This window comes from Acartia tonsa, chromosome 10 (genome assembly GCF_053477335.1).
Source record: "Acartia tonsa isolate MP-2025a chromosome 10, ASM5347733v1, whole genome shotgun sequence".
Lineage (NCBI taxonomy): Eukaryota > Metazoa > Arthropoda > Copepoda > Calanoida > Acartiidae > Acartia > Acartia tonsa.
In genome coordinates this window covers 49,512,885-49,527,588 of record NC_137269.1, presented here as the reverse complement: position 1 = coordinate 49,527,588, position 14,704 = coordinate 49,512,885, and positions in this window count along the sequence as shown.

Below are 14,704 nucleotides of genomic sequence, written 5' to 3'. Positions count from 1 at the left end.
GAAGCAGGGTTTTTGACCTCAAAATAAATCTTAATTCATTCTCTTTGGTTAAAGCCATACGGAACCAAACTGTTATTAAAGGTTCCAGGACAAACGCATAAATCCCAATCGTCGGGGTGGACAAACGCAGGAGTGTTAAAATATCAATTCAATTATATATCTATATAGATTAGGTTAGGTTAAGATATGAATGTACAAATAAGCCCCCCGCAAGGGTTAGGCATTTAAAAACCTTTAGGATGGTCTAAAATAGCTTAGGTTAGGTTAAGTGTCCACTCCTTCATTTGTCCTAGGACCTTACTAAAGTATAACTTACCACGCCGGATGATATAAACTTTTTTTTTATTCCTAGCCTTACACTTTAGTGTTACAAAGAAATAAAGGTATTTGTACGACTTAGGAAATCATAACTTCTAGACTAGCCTAAGAAATTTATTTAGTTATTTTTGTGTTAAAGAGGGGGGAAATATTTCAATCACCCAACTGTTTATATTGGTGGCACTGTAGCTAATGTATAGGATAATAAACCCTGTAGAAAGGAAATATAAAATTAATTTTCATATTAAATCATTTGAGCCATCTTTAAGCCCCTCTCATTTTTTATCATGGTGTTTCTATACAATTTGCCATGTTCGCACAGCTGCCTGTCTGTCATATGAACTTATTTATACTAGCTTCTGCAACATGACATTAATTCTCATAGACAAGTAACAGGGTGTCTGTCTGTGTGGGACTATCACAAAGTTTGTCGCTAACCACTAAACCAATAAATATCTTCCTTACAGTAAAACTTCTTATAAGGTTTGTGACTCTTTTGGGGGAGGGTGTCTCAACCCTCCCAAGATAAATCGCCAAAAAAACAGAAATTCCAATCTCCCCATAATTTTTTTGCTAACTTTAGACTTCCCCTTTCCTCAAGTGCCAATGGGAAATTGTTTTGATGTCTGCAGGGAGGCAGGGGATATTAAACTGTTTATTTCACTAGTCCCCAAAGTTTCACAATAACGTTTTCTTATTCGTTGGCTTAATAACTTTGGGAATTTAATGGGTTAGTGCATTTAGTTAGGTGTCAACGTATAAACAACCAATTGTAATCTACAAAAGAGTTAATTTTGTGTATCATCATTGGGGATGTACATCAATTGTCTTATCCCTTTAGATCCCTGTTAGGATGTTTGTCTACACAAAATTGACAATAGTGTAAGAATGTCAAACAAATTAACAAGGAAAGAGAAATATTTTAATTGATTTTAATCGTGCAAATTTTTGTGAAATTGATCATTATTAGTTTTTGGATTTTGGATTTTAAGTGGAGAAGAATAATAATTAATTCAAAATTCAAGACATTTCAAAATTTAAGATGTTTAAAATCGCCGAATATCCTTCCCCCAAATGGAGCATGTGGCCAAACAACAATGATAGATAGTACAGACACACCGACATATATCCTGTTATTTAATAATGATTTAATGTTCTATAGTAAAGTGAACTCTGTAGAGGGCTAAAAAAACAATCTCACCCCCCATCCCCCTTCTTTTTCCCCATCCTCTTTCCTTCTACTGGATGAACGGCCCGACCCACAAATGCGGGGGGAAATTGCAACTTAAATTGACGACAATTTTTCTCCTGTTATATCATCCACGTATATTCTACATCCAGAAAATATTGAATTGCTATTGAAATGACTAAAAATACTCATTTTACATAAAAATTGCACTAACACTGTCTGCCTCTTCAATTTATAAATCTCCCTTTTTCATGTTACTAATAGAACTAGCAAAGTTAAACATGTTAATAAGCGCTTAGTCTATAAGTAACATGAAAATTAATAATGAAAGACTCGTTCTATCGTTTTCAAAATGTATAATTATAGACTTTCTTTTTAGCGTTGATAGTTTTTACGTCCGTATAAGATTTTGATTTTTTAACCTTTTGTTATGTTATTAAAGTAAATGATAGAAGGGGTCGGTATCTTGTGACAACTTTTATTTTAGTTTTTGAATATCAGCCAAAAGCGTAAACATAAAAACATATAAAAAAAGTCGCAGAAAGCAATTTGATAGCAGATGAAAAAGTTCCCCACCACTTGGGCCAGGTAGTTGTCTGGGTTATGCATCTATTGTTATGTTGATGTCTATCTTTTTCGTTGTTTTTGTCTGATTATAAAAAAGTGTGTATCTATGGCTTTAAAATTTTATATTAAATTGTTCTTTGGGTTTTGATGTCTAATCCACACACATATAGGTCTAATTAAATTGAGTGTCCAAACATTTCAACCACTAATTGTTATCATCAGAAGAATTGATTTGTGTATCGTGATTACTCTCTTATTCCTTTAGATCCTTACTTTATTATGTTGTTCATATGTATTTATTTTAACTAATTACTTGTCAGAATTAATTGCATATCAATTATATAGCATTCTTTTATTAATAGAAATGTTTAAGAAACACAATATACATATTTGAAAACCATTACTCAAGATTTTTGACATGTAAAATAAGGAGGGGTAACATGCACATTAAAATGAAAATAATCAAAATTAATATTTCTTAATATATCTGAATTTTAATATTTACATTAGGAATGTATGTATTTAAAATGTAGTTCTTTTCAGTGGGTGGAGATTTTTAGCCATTAAAAAAATAAAACTTTCATTCTGCTGTAAGAGAACCTTTTTTGAATCAAGGAAACGGTAGGACAAACGAACATTTACACTTGTAGAGTATTTCATGCAAAACTGCTTAAATACAGGGTCTGTTTAAGGACATACTTACTTTTTAGGACTTGATTTTATCGCTTAAAACATTGTACCTTGTTGTCCTAGTTATCAGCATTAAAAAAATCATGCAAATAAGATTTTTATAGAAAATCTTAGCTTTTAAAAATCATTACTTAAGATTTTTGACATATGAAAGAAAATAATTAAAATTAAAATTCTTTAATTTATCTGAATTTTTATATTTACATTAGGAATGTATGTATTTAAACTGTGTTTTTTAAGGGGTGGAGATTTTTGGTCATTAAAACGATAAATTTTCCATTTTGCAGCAAAAAACTTAATTAATAAAAATCAAATGATAATGAAATTATGACTTTTACTTAAAATTCTATATCTTTTGAGGATTCCTTTATTAATAAGGTCCAAAATACCCAAAAAAAAATCACTACTAAAGAGTGAAAGACAAAAAATTACATTAGTTAAGTGATTTTTGAAATGTGGATTCTTTTTACGATAAGACACAGTGTCATAAAACAAAGTATCTATGTAATCTACTTTACAGAAAGGCTTAGAAACAGATTAATATCCATTGGATTAGAATCGGTACTCAGCAATACTGAAAAATCGTGTATAGCATCTTATTACAATCAATTCTCCATTAATATTGAAATAAAAATCACATAACTGATTTTAATTTTATATTTTTTTCATTTTATTATCCGTAGAGAGCTGTATATAATATGATGCGATAAATAAGTATTAAGAGCTATGTATATCTATATTTTTAAAACTTAGTTTGCACCGCTCTGTCTCATTATTTTTTGAGCTTCGTTTTTTATGGATGTCGTCATTCTTGTTTTTTTTTAGTAATTTAAACAAGATATTTTTTGTAAATCAATTTTTTCTAATGTTAGTTTTAAAATTTTTGAGAAATAGGGGATAAAACAATGGCCGAAAATTTGATGTACATGATACACAAAATTACACATTCTGTAAATTACAATTAGTAGTTAAAACGTTACGACACTCAACTTAATGAACCAATGCATCGTTATTATGTAACTTTGGTGACTAGTGTAATGAAAAGTCCAATGTCCCTTAACTCCCTGGAAATTCTACTTTTCAACTTACCTTACTTTATCCCTAGAAAGGAACCTATCGGTCAAATGAACCTGCAATATACCTGTTTCTCATAAAGAGGGCGGAGTTCGGAGTTTCTAAAGAGGGGCGGAGTTCGGAGTTTGTGATTAACTTTTGGCATACTTCTCCTCTCTAGTGATGTAAATATGTGAGAATGTCAGAGATAAAAAGGGATAAGACAATGTCCAATAAATTGGTGTACTTCCCCTATGATGATACACAAATTACCCCCTTCTGTAGATTACAATTAGTGGTTTAAACGTTAGGACACTCAACTTAATGAACCAATAAATCAAAATACAATAAAAGTCCCAAAAGTTGTTAAGTCAACGAATAAGAAAAGGTTATTATAAAACTTCGGGGACTAGTGTAATAAACAGCTCAATGTCCCCTTCCTCCCTGATGTGAGAATGTAAAGATTAAAAAATTTTGATTGACATAAAAATGGGCGGGGCTTGTGGGATAGTGGTGGGAGGGGGTAAAAAATCGGGTTGATTTGCGGGGAGGAAAGGTTTGGGGGCGGAGCGGGGATGGGCGGTGCGCGTACCCACATAAAGATGATAGAAAGATAGTGAGGGGGCGGTGCAACTATTCAATAAATCATGCTCGCTACAGGTCATCTCTTCACCTATTTAGCACACAATTTAGTTGGGTCAACATGAACCAAAATGAACTTTTCCAGTATGGCTTCCAAACCAGTTTAATATCCGCTGGATTAGAATCGGATCTACTTTAAAATCATGTATAGCATCGTAATATAGACAATTTTTTACGTATAATAAAATAAAAATCATATGACCAATTCAAGTTTTGTTAGCCCGGTATTTCGGTCCCGATTTTCTATTTTGATATCCGCGGAAAGCTGTCTATAATACGATGCGATAAATAACTATTCTTTATTATTTATTCTTTCCCTTTAAATCAAAAATATTTCATTTTTTAATTAAATAAATTTTTATTTAAGTAAGTCCACGTATATTAAAGAACTAGAGTTGGGCTCGATATAATTATCTCGCTATTGGCTAGGTTTATTCAATGTTTTATTTACTTTCTTTTGGTTATCTGAATTCTGACTGTTAACCCTATTCTTCCATTATCTTCTCCCTGACGATTTATTTCTTTAAACTATTTTAGGATCTTAATATTTTTTATTTTAAATTATCGCCCTGAAAGGGTTAAAATGTTTAGTTAACTGTTAAATTTTAGTTCAATATCTGACCACATTACGCACGTATCGCTAGTATCAAATTACTTAAAAACTAAGTTTTCTTTTATTTACTATATTATAAATTTAAATTTTCTGTTTTATGGATAGAAATTTAATACTTTATAATTCAAATAGCAACATAAAATAAAAAAAATGAATTTCTTCTTCATACTGCAAAATAATGGATCTTATTGTTCTGGTCAATGAGAGTTTATTACGGATTATTAGAGCACTATGAGTTTTAAATATTTATTGCTTGGAAAACTTGAGCTCATATATAGACATTTATTTCCTCGATAGGTCTGACATGGATCTTGATGAATTAAAGTAGGCTGTTTTGTAAATGTTAAAAATTGGAAGATTTCATTAAACAAAAGTTCCAGCAAATATAAGTATTAAATAGGACAATATACGAAAAATGATGTTCTACCCAAATGATAATAATTAACCAAATTTTCTTTTCATCGATCAAAATTATTGGTTTAAAAGTTTGAACATTACTATTTTAGAACCAACTAAAAACAATAGCTTTAAACCATCCCAACTTATTAAATATGATAAAATTAGCCTAGTACCTTCTCAGTGGCTATGAAAAGCTTCTATAAAATTGAGAACTCAATCGGTTCAGTGGTTGGCAAGATCTTAACACATTTGATTTTTGATACTTTAATATTTAGCTTCGCTTTTATGGATGTTGTTATGTAATAAATCACAAAAATAGTCAAAATATAAAACCTTATAATTTGTGCCTTCTATAATAGGAATCAAGGATCTAAAGGGATAAGACAATGGCCGATAAAAATATGTACATCCCTAATGATAATACACAAAATTATTCTTCTGTAGATTACAATTAGTGGTTGAAACGTTTGGAAACTCAAATTGATGAACCAATCAAAGAAAATTCAATAATAGTCCCCAAAATTATTGAGCCAAAAATAAGTAAACTTTGTTATAAAACTTTGAGGACTAGTGTAATAAACAGCACAATGTTCCCTCCCTCCCCTCATCATAAAAATAGTTCAAATCTTAAACCTTAAAATTTGTGCCTTCTATAATGAGAATCAAGGATCTAAAGGGATAAGACAATGTTCATTAAATTGATGTACAACCTCAATGATGATACACAAAATTAATCTTCTCTAGATTACAATTGATGGTTGAAACGGTTGGACACTCAACCTACTAAACCAACGAACCAAAATTCAGTAAAAGTCCCCAAAGTTGTTGAGCCAACGAATATGAAAACGTAATTATAAAACTTTGGGGACTAATGTACAATGTTCCCTCCGCCCTGCATAAGAATAGTCCAAATTTGAAACCTTAAAATTTGTGCTCCGGATATTAGAGAATAATTCTAACAATAAATAGAATAATTTCAACAATGGATAATAAAAGCTTTGTAAAATGTTTATTCTAGTTACAATAACTATTATGTAATTCATCCTATTTGAGCAGGAAGGGAGAGGACATAGGGCTGTTTATTACACTAGTCCCCAATGTTTTATAATTTGTTGGCTTAACAACTTTGGGGAGTTTATTACATTTTGATTGGTTTGTTCATTCAGTTGAAGTTCAATTTCGTGTATCATCGTTGTGGATATACATTGTACATACTTAAATGGCTATTGTATTATCCCTTTAGACCCCTGTATTTAAGCATGTAGCTTACTGCGGATATTAAAATGAAAATTTTAAGATTTAAACCAGAGGCCCTGGCTTACAAAACTGGTATTAATTATTTTCATTTATTAATCGTCTGTAGTACAATGCTATATGTACAAGATTTTTTTGGATGGCTGAGAACCGGTTCTAATCCAGCGGATATTAATCGGTTTCGAAGTCATAATGTTAGATAAATACAAACCCACAGCCTATTTAAATACTTTAAATAAATTAGTAAACTTTTTTTGTATTCCCAATGACGAAAAACAAAATTACCCAGAATATACATAAAAAGCTTGTTTGAAAAGATTGTAATCAACCAATCAAAATTCACTAAAAGAACCCAAACGAATAAGATAACGCAGTTATAAAACTTAGGTACCAGTATATTATACAGTCCAATGTCCCCTACCTCGCTGTCTATTAAAAATTTAATCCTATACAGAAGTTAAAATAATTATGGAATGCAGAGATTACTATGACAAATTCTGATAAAATAAAATAATCCCCCAAAGTCAGATAGATTTAAGAATAATCCCCCAACGATAAAATTGTCTTACAAAGGCAATTGAAACAAGGACGACAACATCCACAAAATTATAGCCTAGGTTTTAATGTACATGCTTATTTCAAGTGTTTGTATATAACTAACATCATATGTATGCTTTTAAAAAGCGAAGCTTTTCTATAATTAGGGTCGGACCGTCCGTAACGGAAAGCTCCTTTAGTGTAAGTATTAAATTCCTGTATTCGTATAGATTTGAAAAAAAATTTCAACTTTTACATCTATATTATGCTCCTTCAGTTCTAACACTCTACAAGTGTTAATGTTAGTTTGTCCTTCCTTCAGACCTTTGCTTTTGTGGATGTTGTCATCTCTTTTGTATTATTATTAAAATTAAGAATGTCTGCCAACAGGTGGTGAAAAGCCGTTAGATAAAAGGGAAAAAAAATCTTTTAAAGCTGTCCATACTTAAAAAGTGGCTTTAACCATAGTTGTAGAAAAGCTTCGCTTCGCAGGGCTAAGGAGGTGTGTATTAGGGTTATTAAGGTTATTGTGATTTCTTCCAGGGATCTAAAGGGATAAGACATTGGCCGATAAATTGGCGTACATCACCAATTATGCTACACAAAATTACCCCTTCTTTAAATTACAATTAGCGGTTAAAAACATTGGTCACTAAAATTAAGTGTCTACAGCCCCCAAAGTTAGAAAACTTTATTATAAAACTTTGGGGACTAGTTTAATAAACATCCCAATGTCTCCTCCCTCCCTTGGTTATCGGGTATTTCTTAAGGATATCTCCTCAAAGAAAAGATTAACATTTTTCTGGGTTTTTTTTCCTCCATGACTTCTTGACATAACAACTTTGGGGACTTTTATTGTAATTTGATTGGTTAGTTCATTAAGTTGGGTGTCCAAACGTTTCAGTTACTAATCTACAGAAGGTGTAATTTTGTGTATCATCATATTGGAAGTACATCAATTTATCGTCCATTGTCTTATCCCTTTAGATTCCCGATTTCTTAAGGATATCATCTCAAAGAAGAGATTAACATTTTTCTGGGTTTTTATTTCATCTTGACTTCTTCGAAAATTCTGAATTTTATACGCTATGTTAACTTTTTATTTCAGGAATTTTATGGATACGATAACATGAAAAAAAGCTATGAAATTCTAATTTTAGCTATAATAACAGCATATCTAATCTAGTATAACTTCAAACCGATTAATATCCATACTGAAAAATCTTGTATTGCATCGTATTACAGAAAATTTACCACGATTATCAACATATAAATCATTAAATAAATATTAATTTAGTTAGGGCCTTCGTTCCCTTCGGGCTAAAAAATAGTTTTTTCTTATAAATTTAATTTCAATATCCGCGGAAAGCTGTCAATAATACGATGCGATAAATAACTGTTCTTTTATATTTCAATTTTGGTTTATACGGTTATTTATTAATTGTAAAAAATAGAAGAAAACCCCAAACCCATATATTCCTGAAACTTTTTTGATTTTGAGGAGGGTTGACTTTCTTCTTGAGAAAGTAGGGGGGAGGGCAGTGAAATGTGATTGACAGCTTAGCAAATTTCTTACAGGAGGTTGTATTGGTCAGGGATCTAAAGGGATAAGACAATGGCCGATAAATTGATGTACATCAACAATTATAATTCACAAAATCACCCTCTCTGTAGATTACAAGTAGCAGTAAAACGCTAGGACACTAAATCTAATGAACCAACCAATCAAAATTGAATAAGGAAACGTTATTATAAAACTTTGGGGACTAGTGTAATACACAACCCATGGCCCCCTCCCTCCTACTGAGCCTCATTTTTAAAAAGTTAAGAATTTTAATTTTCCTTTCAAGGGGGGGGGGGGGGTTGAGATAAGAAAGGTATTTTTAAATATTCCCGGATTATCTTTTATTGGCGCATTGTTTCATCTTTAATCTTTCAAACAAAAGTCAATATAAAAATTTTCTTGGGACTCACCAGTGCCAGGGAGGGAGGGGACATTAGGCTGTTTATTACACTAGTCCCCAAAGTCTTATCATACTGTTTTCTTATTCGTTGGCTTAACAACCTTGGTGACTTTTATTGAATTTTGATTGGTTGGTTTATTTAGTTGTGTGTCTAAACGTTTGAACCACTAATTATAATCTATACAAGAGGTAATTTTATGTTTCATCATTGGGGATGTACATCAACTTATCAGACATTGTCTTATCCCTTTAGATTCCTGGTTCAGTGTTGAGATTCAATATAATAAAGGAATTAAAATTAAGAATTTAATTTTAATTTATTTGAACTATAATGTATAAGCTGGCCCATAAAAGGGAATAATAGATGATGCTTATATTTTTTATGGTTCTATTTTTAATGGTCGTTATCACATCATTAACAGGTTTTTTAAATTGCTGTTTACATTTTCAAGAGCGTACGTCCGTAACGGATAAATCTCATCGTATATTTATTCAGCATTAAGAATCATCCTATCGATTTCAAATCATATACGAGTATCCTTGTAAAAAAGTAATATAGCGTAGCAACTCTGTAATCATAAGGTTAGTACGTCCATTTTATTGTTCTAATTTTTTTTATACGCTGTATAAATGTTATAGTTCCTTGATATGCAATGGTGATTCCTACAACGACAGGTGCAATGCTATAGGAATAGCATCGATATAATGTCTGAAATGTAAGTGCCCCCATCCTTGATTTAAAGCAATTTTAGGACAAATTAGCAATGGAATTTTACTAAAATTATTTCTATAATTAGCTATTTTCGTTAATCACATTAGAATTGTCTTATCAATTTTAAAATTTGGAAGATGATTCCTGTAAAAGTTAGGTAAAATATACAAGAAAGCGTAGCAATTTTATATTCGTTACCAGAAATAAAATGCGTCAACCGTTTTTTGTATGATATAATTATCCTACTCATCTGATTTTTAGAACAATGATTCCTAGACAACAAGGTGCACTATTTTAAGCAAAAATTCTTTATAATAAAGTCCTAAAAATGAAAGTATGTCCTTTAACAACATCCTATATTTACGCAGTTTTGCAAAAGTTTATATACTATTTTGCTTATGCATATCATTATTCAGCTAATTAAGTTTTGACACTCTACTAGTGTTTTTATTCATTTGTTAAATTTAGAGCTTCGCTTTTATGAATGTTGTCATCCTTATTTAAATAGAATTGTAATTTCAAAAAATGTTTAATAACATACATGACTGAATGACTTTATAAAAGATTTAACTAAATCCCAATTCTTCCATGAAATTAAAAGGATAATTAACAGGGATGACAACATCCATAAAAGCGAAGCTCTGAAAAGGTAGGACAAACAGACAATAACACTTGTATAGTGTCAGAACTGAAAAATCAGAATATAAATGTATAAGAGTCAAAGCATAATTGTGAGTAAATTTGTTGAAAAACTTCTTGATACAGGATAATGTTTATGGACATACTTACATTTTTAGAACTTTATTATAGAGTTACTTTGCTTAGAATAATGTACTTTGTTGTCCTAGGAATCAGTAAACCAAAAATCAGAACAATCGGATAATTGGATCACATACAAATTAGTTGTTAAAAATGTAAAAAATCAACATGTTAAAAATAGACGTACGGACATTTTGGTAATGATTATAGAGTTGCTACGCTTGCTAAATCGTACCTAATTACTATAGGAATCACTATGCAAAGTTTGAAATCGATAGGACAATTCTAACAAGCCTAAATTAATGAAAAAAGCTATCCATCTCAGACGTACGGACGGTCGTACGGACGGACTGATCCTAATTATAGAAAATCTTCGCTTTTAACAATTTTCTTGTGGGATGTAATTCAGGGAGGGAGGAGACATTGGACTGTAAATTACACTGGTACCCAAAGTTTTATAACCAAGTTATCTTATATTGAATTGATTGGTTGGTTAGAAAGTAGTAAAGCCCAAACTTATTATATAAAATGGGGTAATTTTATTTATCATTATTTGGGATGTAAATCAATTAATCATCCATTGGCTTACCCCTTAAGATCACTGGACATAATAAGTCAACATTTTCTTGAAGATCCATCAACAATGAATTATAGTTAATAATGCGACAAATTCCAACTTATTGCTACCATAAAACCATAACAAAGTAAATCATGAAAGATTTAAATAAATTTGATGGATTTACCTTTTTTTAAAGGAACACTATTTATAATTAGATTTTTAAAAATTATATATAATGCAGAGATCTAAAGGGATAAGACAATGGCTAATAAATTGATGTACATCCCAAATTATTGTACATAAAATTACCCCTTTTGTAGATTACAATTGTTGAAATGTTCAGACACTCAACTTAATGAACTACCCAATCAAAATTCAATAAAAGTCCTTAAAGTTGTTAAGCTGACGAATAAGAAAATATTATTATAACTTTTGGGTCATATTTGCATTCGCAGATTTTCACATTTCTAAAACACCCAGAATTTTTTTTAGAATTGTAGAATGTCCCTTTTGAATTTTAAATTTTGGAAGGAGAATGGGAACAAAAAAGGGTTAGGATGTTCAAATAAGACGGGGGGAGGGGGTGTATAGGAAGATGGACTTTGTTACAGGGAGGGAGGGGATATTAGACTGATTTTTACATTAGTCCCCAAATTTTTCTTATTCGTTGGCGTACCAATTAGGTGACATCAATGAGTTTTAAATGGTTGGTTCATAACGTTGAATGTCCAGACATATTGTAATCTACAGAAGGGTTAATTTGGTGTATAATCATAGAGTAAGTACAACATCAATTTATAAGCCATTGTCTTATCCCTTTAGATCCCTGACTTATTAATAATCTGCGGTTAAAGGATTAACTTTCAATTATAGATTTTAAATTCCTGTGTTTTGTTGAGGTTATTTTGTGAAAAGCGAGCAAAATTTGATTCCAGTACGGCTTCCAAACCGATTAATATCCGGTGGATTAGAACCAGTTTTCATCCACACTAAAATATCATGTATAGCATAGAATTACAGACAATTTTCTACGAATATTAGATTAAAAATCATAAACTTAATACTAGTTTTGTTAGCCCGGGCCTTCGGCCCCTCGGGAGCTAACTAAATCAATTCTAATCCTATATTTTTTCAGTTGTATATCCGCGGAAAGCTGACTATAATACGATGCGATAAATAGCTTTTGTCAAACTTATATAAAAATTTAAATACTCTAGATTTGCTATAACGTTGGGTGGTGCGACAATTAATTAAACAAGGATGACAACATCCATAGGTAGCAGAGGGGTTTCAAAAGTTTGAGGGGGTAATAATAGGTACTTAAAAATTTTTAGCACAATGTCTGCCTGTCTGTCCTTTTATCTGTAGCTTAAGATCTCGGTAACCACTGAACTACTGATTAGGCTCTATAGGTACTGGTCCTGCGGTAGTTTAAAGCTATTTTCTTGGGGGTTGGAACACCCCAACCTCCCTCCTTAAAAAGTATGTTTTTGTAGAAAAAATAAATAAGAGGGGTGGGGAAAAATTAACCCTTCCCAATTTTGTTTCACCTTTTTTGGGAAAAAGCCCATAGTGGCTGGGGGCTAAGCTAGTAAAGTTAAAAAATAGAGAAGTTTTTAAAAATGTAAAGACACAAATAAAGGAATAGGTGCCGTTCACGGTAAAATATTCCTGGTAACGAATATCTCCTTTTTTTATGTGAAGCTTTCCCTGTGCATCATTGGATCTTGGTAATTCCATATTATGGGTGGGCCTTCTTATGACGTTTCAAGTAGTGTGTGGGCATATTATGTACGTTCAGCCGTTTGCCAGCTAGAATCTTTAAAATTTAGAGATTTTTAAGGATATTCGTTACCTGGAACATTTTACCGTGAACTGCACTTGAATTGAAATAAGTAAAGAGAGACAGACGGACAGAGTAGATTCACTTCGAATAAGATTGAAAAGCTAAAGCCATAGAAAAGTTTCTTTGAATACATTTTTTAGATAAAATTAGTTTTGACTCGTCTTTAATACTGAGAGGATTTAGTTTTATTTTTCCTTAATATCATTTTTAATGAAAATCAGTGGGTTTTTTTAAATATAATTTAAAAATTTAATATCAAACTTCAAGGATCTAAAGGGATAAGACAATGGCCGATAAATTGATGTTCATCCTTAATGATGATACACAAAATTACCCCTTCTGTAGATTAAAAATTAGTGGTTAAAACAATTCAACACTCAACTTATTTAAGTAATAAATCAAAATTCACTAAAAAGCCTAAAGCCTAAAACTTTGAATACATTTTTAGGTAAAATTAGTTTTAGTTCGTCTTTAGTACTGAGAGCAATGAATTTGAGTTTTCATAAATAACATTTTTTAAAGTAACAGGATCTCTGCCCGTTTGTCTGTCTGTCTGTTTGTTTATACAGAAAGATCTTGCTAACCGATACGGTTCTCCGTCACAGTGTAGTTTTTCATAGGTCCTGGAAAGGTTTTTTAACTATTTTAGGAGACTATACCACAAAGCCATAAAAACGTTTATTTTTTTTCTTTGAATACATTTTTAGATAAAATTAGTTTTAATTCGTCTTTAATAAGGAAAGGAATGAATTTTATTTTTCATAAATATAATTCTTTAATGTAAAACATTTTTTGTTATTTTTTAATTTTAAGAATTGTGTAATATAATAAAGTCGTTTCTTTAGAACAAAATTCTACATATAAGATTTTATATCAACGTTTTTGGTAATTTTTTTCTAGTATGGCTTTGAAACCGATTTATATCCGCTAGATCACAACTGTTTCTCAGCCATACTGAAAAATCATGTATAACATAGTATTAAAGACACTAATTGTAATTTTCGGGGGAAAATCAAACACCATATTAAAGTTAAAAAGACAAAAAATACTAACCAAAAAGGTTTCGTGATTATCATTTTTTTCAGGACTTACCTATATGATTATGTTTTGTCTTTTCAAAATTAAATTGTTTGTTATAAAGCAGTGTTTAGTTAAAAGATTATATGGAAATCTTAAAGAAAATCACGAAATATTTAAGAAAATAATGTTTATGTCTTTTGAATCATGACCGATAGACAGGCGGACAAATCAAATTGTAGACTATATGTGCATATGTAATAATGACATACCTATCGACAAGGAAGTGGACAATGGTCAGTTTATTACACTAGTCCCCAAAGTTTTATTATACAATCTTCTTATTTGCTGGCTTATCAACTTTGGGGACTTTTAGTGAGTTTTTTATTAAATTTTGAGTGTCCAAACGTTTCAACCACTAATTGTGAGCTACATAACAAGTGATTTATGTATAAATTTATCGGCTATTTTATGTCTTATCCCCTTAGATCCCTGCATGCGAAAAAACATATGAAAGTTACCAAATGTAATTTACATTTAGATTAGTTATTAATCAAATTGTATATAGACAGCATTCCAAGGATA